At 49.3% G+C, this 5,686-nt stretch overlaps 1 protein-coding gene across 2 annotated transcripts in view; it reads right to left on the reverse strand.

Moving 5' to 3' along the window:
• PRKAA2 (protein kinase AMP-activated catalytic subunit alpha 2) overlaps positions 1 to 5,686 on the reverse strand; it is a 369,728-nt gene that overhangs the window by 314,514 nt on the left and 49,528 nt on the right. The window lies entirely within an intron of this gene.

The raw sequence follows: 5,686 nt of genomic DNA on the forward strand, positions 1-5,686 counted from the left end.
CTGGGCTGGTTTGTGCAATCAGGCACAACAACAATTTCGCACTGATAGGTGAGGTCGTCTGGGGGGGAGGCGTGCGAGAGAGATTTAAGCGCCAAGCAAGGCACACCACATTAGAGGTGAAATTAAAGAACCTTTCTCAAAGGTGTTACGTTCCAAAAGTGATATATATAAAAGTTACGGTTCCATTTATAACATTATGAATTGAACTTGTCTAAAATGTGCGTTGGATCCTTGCGTCTAAACCTGAATTAACTCCCTGAACCTCTGGCTTGCAGTGCTAGCCATGCTGTCGATAGGGATGCAGTCACCTTCAGGATGACGAGCCGTGAAGTGAAGTCTTGGGGCTCTTCAAGAGCGTGGAAATACGGGCTGGGAGCGGGCTGGGAGTTTGCATCCTCACTTTGGGACTATTCCCATCACAAAGCTCTTTTTCCCAACACCGAAGAACCTGGCACTGCCAGCGTCTAATTAGGAGACACGTAACTCCTCATTTACAACTCTTACGTATCTAAAATCAGGGGCAGATTAACTTAGTGTGAGCAAACTTGGGCACCCACTTTTCCTCTCTGATAGCAATACAGGAATTTGTTCCACTTCAGAAAGTCTCCACTTCAAATGTTTTTGGCCCAACGAGGGGAATTAATTTCTGCCTGCAGAATGCATTGATCTTTTAAATAGCACCTGAACAGCACATTCAGTAATGTGGCTGTCTACACGAGCCTAGCTCCAGGGTGAACTTATATTACAAGAGCTAACATACCGTTGTTGTTGTCCAGCAATTTGCATTTGTACTTTCGTTATATGTAGATTTTTATATTTAGTATATTCATATGGGTTTTGCTGCAGGGAATACAGTTACTTAAAAGAATTATCCTTTTCTCATGCCAATATTCTATATATAATTTTTTGTAGTACATTATTCGTGCAATAATGTAAACCTGAATTTTGTTCCTGACTTGAAGGCCACGAACAACTAATGACAGTCCTGTTCTTTTTTATTCTGCTCGATACACCATACCCCCAAAGTTGTATCCGAGCTTCTTGCTGTCGATGTGACTGACACCTGCCATGTGCTGTTTGTTCTCTTGTGGTTCCCCGGGGAAAAGTGCAGAGCAGACAGCCTTTCATTCAGGGGTAGGGTGGGTTTTTTTAAAGAAATATAGAGATTGTTGCTATGTACAGAGGTTATAGAGATGTTAGATATGGCAAGATGAAGAAATTGTGCCTAGCAATTGGAGCTCTGCCCTTGGAAAGTTCGCCGTTTCACACATGCTTTCACAGCACACATGGGCTTTCTCAGCTCATCCTCTCTGCAAGCGCTGGAGAGCTTTCTCTGCGCGGGAGCTTGGTAAAATAACTTCTGTTTTGCCAGGGAAACAAAGCGGGTTATCGAGGTCTTCATCTCTAAAATCAAAATCCCAGCACAGATACCTTCAAGAGAAGGGTTTAGGTTGAGAAGATGGCTGTACATTGTATAGCAAAGAGAAGACACGGGTAGAAGCATTAAAAGGGGTAAGACAGACGTAATGAGTTTGCTATAGTTTATGCTGCTGAGCAGATGCTCTGCGCTAGATGATATTTCGGCACTCTCGAAGGCCTCATGCCCTTATGTGCTTCATTATTACAGGGTGGAGAAAAGATGCCACAAGCTGTACCTGACCCTGGCCATCATCCTCCGTGTCAGTGGGTCACTGTCACGGTGACGGTCCCACACCGCAGGGAGCGGTTGCAACCTGAAAACGGGGCTGACCGGTCGCTGCAAACACCAACGCATTTTTTTTCCTCTGTGCACCGGCTGTGCATCTCATTTCCTGAGGTTCGGCTGTTCTTCATCCCCGACTTAAATTCTCCGGCCACTGAGCGCTCACGGTGAGGTGGTGCGTTGTAAGGACCAGTAAAGGTACGTGTCACTTCTGTGCGTGGGGCACACGTCCCAGTGACTGAACCCAGTGGCTGCAGAGAGCTGTGGAAAAGGTCCACCTAAGGACCAGAAGACGACCACAGATCTAGTGTTGGACATGCCAGGCTTCATTTGGTGTCAATGAATACCCAACTGGTCTGATAACGTACCTTCTACCAGAGCAAAACAGCCTGAAGCAACATGAGGGATTATCTGGGTTATATTGCTAAAAAAAGAAGTATGCACTTTGTGGGATCAGGCCCTGCTGCAGAGGTGACCTCGTAGCTTGGCCAGATAAAAAACCTGAAACACTGCAAGGTTTTTAAATTAATTTTCTCGACAGCTACAGTGCTTCCATGGGGCTGATCTTAAAACTTCTGAAGGAGCCAGACAAGAACCTACACTGGCTCCTCCTAAACAACGCTTTGTCCTGGCCAGTAAAAGCAAGTGTTAGCTTTTTGAATGCAGGGATTAATAATACTTCATTTTCTGAAATTTCTCGTTAATGCCAGTAATGCAAGACAGAGCGAGCGGCTGGCTGGTGGAACAAGTGATCCTATCTCCCCCTCTGCTGGAAAACCAGGATATGACCTCCTGGCAAAAAAAGGGTGAGATGTGCAGGGAACAGGGCTGGGCTGGCTGCCCTAGCCCTCCTGGGGACAGAATAAGGCATAAAAACTGAGCCGAAATCCTCCCCCTAGCACGAGGTTGTGGCCCGCTATCCGCTTTTGCCCATTTTTCTGGTTTCTGAGGTGTTTTTTCTGTAGACCCTACTGTGTTGCGCCTAGGAGCAGCCGTTGCCCTCGCTCTGTGCCCCATCTCCTTCCCCCAGTTCTGTCCCACATGCGAGGCCAGTAGCTGTGACAAGGGAAAATAACTTGTCAGACCATCCCCAACCTATAATATTATGACACTGGGCTAACGTTATCACCAGTTATGCCATGGGCAATACCTGAACCTAGTTGTCTTCCAAAGAAGAGCTGACTGCCCCAAAATTTCCCTGGTCTTCACCAGTCACACTTCTAAAAGTGTGACAGATTAGGAATAGATCACATTCCTAAGATCTGCTGTTGTTTCTGGACTCTAATAACAGCTCAGTGAAATAAAAAAAAAAACACACCAAAAAATCCCCCATCTGTATAATATACCTATAAGATACAACAAATCCCACCGGTCATTAAGTAGCTGAACAGAATAATGCAGGGAAAATAAGCCTGTTGAATGCTGTGCTTGCAGCCCTTGGACTGATGCGTCTAGATAAGATACTAACTGCATCACTGCAAAAACCCCATCCAAATCATAAAATGTTAACTTTTTAAACAGGCTGAAATTGTTTGTTCTGAGGAGATTACGCATGCTTAGGAAGCGTTTGGTGCCGGTGCTCTCAGTAGTGGTTTTATTCGAGTCGGGGCTGTACCTGGGAACTCCCGTTCTGGGTCGGTGCCTCGGATACACAAACCCAGACCAAACCTCACGCTCCTGCTCCAAACTGCTGCCTGTTTAATCGCGGCGGTGGACAAGGTGGTCATTGTGTTTTGCTGGGACGTTGCCGTTCGCGGCAATTTGCAGCTTGGTGGGGACCGACGGGAGGCACCAGCACTGCGGGGAGAGGTGGGACAGGAGGGAAAGGACTATCGAAGGCATTACCCGCCTTCCCTCCAGCGTTTTGGAGAGGGTGTAAAGTCCTGTTTTGTCATGTCCTGACGTATCCGTCTAGTTTCTCTAAGGAAACTGTGCCGTGCGGCCCATTAAAAGGTGACTTACATAGAGCAGCGCCAGTTCTTTATCATCAGGTGTTCCCCAGAAAGGTCCGGAGCCAGAGGAAAACGTCGGCTTCCACTTCTGCAGTGTTTGATCTATACGACACCGCGGCTGCGCCGTGCTCCCCGTGCAGTTATTATAGCCCGGTGCAATTTATGGCAGCCCGGGGGCTGCTGTCAAAGGGAGGTGAGGCAAGTGGGATCCCACCAGGGCTGGCAGTCACAAAATGCATGTTTTAAGGAAACTTTTGGCATTTTCTTTTTATTTTTAGAGCCCGTATAGAGGAATCTGCCCTGTCCTTTTCCGCAGGACCACGGCTCTGAAGTCACAACCTCCCGATTCTCCAACAGTGCTTTAATTCACGGCCCGTGTTCATACCACTGGGCGGGTCATAAATCCTCCCCAGCTACCTGTACACAAAGCCGGCATTCATTTTCATCACGCCGTGACTCCAGCCCTGGCTTGGGGGACTTCCCTGCCAACTCCCGGCTCGGCAGGACCCCCCCTTTCTTCTCTGGGACCACCACGCAGCAGCAGGGCTTTTCATGTGGCGAGGAACGAAACTCGCGCTTCGAGACGTGTCTCTGATGAATGAGATTTTTTTTTTTTTTCTAATTTCTTTTCCTTTTTTTGTTGTTTTTTTTTTTTCAGCTCTCCTCAAGCTTGGCTCTGGAAAGCAGGGTCAGGTTAGGCTGTGAGAGCATCGGTCCCACTCCAAAGGGCATTAGGGATGCTCGGGGCAAGGCTTTTCTCAATACCCACATGCAGAGGGGGAACGTCCATCCGTAAGTCATGTATCGCACCCGTTACCTTCAAATCAGTGGAGAGAAATTTGGGACACCTTCAAACAATTATATGTGTATAGGTTGCTGGCAGATCCTCCCCATCACAGACAGGCTTTACCAGTCCCTTTCCCCCTAACCTCCCGGCCTGCTATTGCTGCAGGGTTTCTTTTCCAAGCAGCTCTTTGGGAATGAGATGTGCCATGTCCTGGTACGTGGGATTAGGGGCAGCTGGTGATGGGTGAGTATTGTCGAGGCTGCCGATGGCTCCCTGCCCACCCAAACCCTATCGAGAGCCGCCTCTGAACACCACCGAGCACCTGGGCTCCGTGCAGCAGCTCAAAGGAAAACATCGAGCGCTCCCGCAGAGAAAGATGAAATAATATTTGATCAGTTATGGATGGAAAAAGAAAGTCCTGGGGCTCTCAGTTCTCTTCTTGCCAAGCTTACCAGCCTTGCTTTTCCTGGGAGACATGCTCTGTAAAAAAACATGGGCTCAATGTTTGGACAGATCCTTTCCGGCTGTTCTCCAGGGCAGAAGTATCCAGTGATGGGAAAAGTCTTGTTTGCCCTAATTTAACCAGTTTGTCCTTAGGACTCTGAGAAACAGCTCACCATGAAAAGGAGCTGCTTCACCAGGGAATATGTGTGGGCTTCAGCGAGGACGACCGTTTTTGCTGGGCTCTGCTGTCCAGAGATGAAGAAAACATTTGGTTCCTCCGGGGAAATGTCTGTTTTAATCACTCTGAGGTCTCTGGCTTCGGTTTGGAGAAGAGCCTTGTGCAGGCTGGGCTGCAGCGAGTGTCCCCCCATGGGGAGACCTGTGAAGAGGTGGGGTGAGGATTATCGCTGGGCATGGTGGGACTCGGCTGGTCTGCTCAGCTTTGCTTGCCCCAGGTAGGAGCAGGGATCCGAGACTTGCCATCTCTATGGCCACCCTATGGACACGGGTGCTGTAGGGGCACCCACGCCGAGGGCGAGCGCCGTTCTTGCCCTCAAAAAAGCAAACCGAGCCCGCTTCTTCCCTTTCTCAGCCCACCCAAAGCCTGCCGTGGCGTTGACGTTTGTGGTTCAGGGAACCCGTGGGTCAGGTCGGGGAAGCGGAGACGCGCAGGGCTGAGCCCGTGGGAGCACAGCCCTGCCCAGGTGAGGTTCTCTCCGCCCCGGGGGCAGACCCGTGCCTTGGCCCAGGTGTGTTTTTGGGCTCGCTCCGCCTCACCCAGTACTCTGGAGGTGGCAGGGA

This window comes from Accipiter gentilis, chromosome 8 (genome assembly GCF_929443795.1).
Source record: "Accipiter gentilis chromosome 8, bAccGen1.1, whole genome shotgun sequence".
In the NCBI taxonomy this organism is placed as follows: Eukaryota; Metazoa; Chordata; class Aves; order Accipitriformes; family Accipitridae; genus Astur; species Astur gentilis.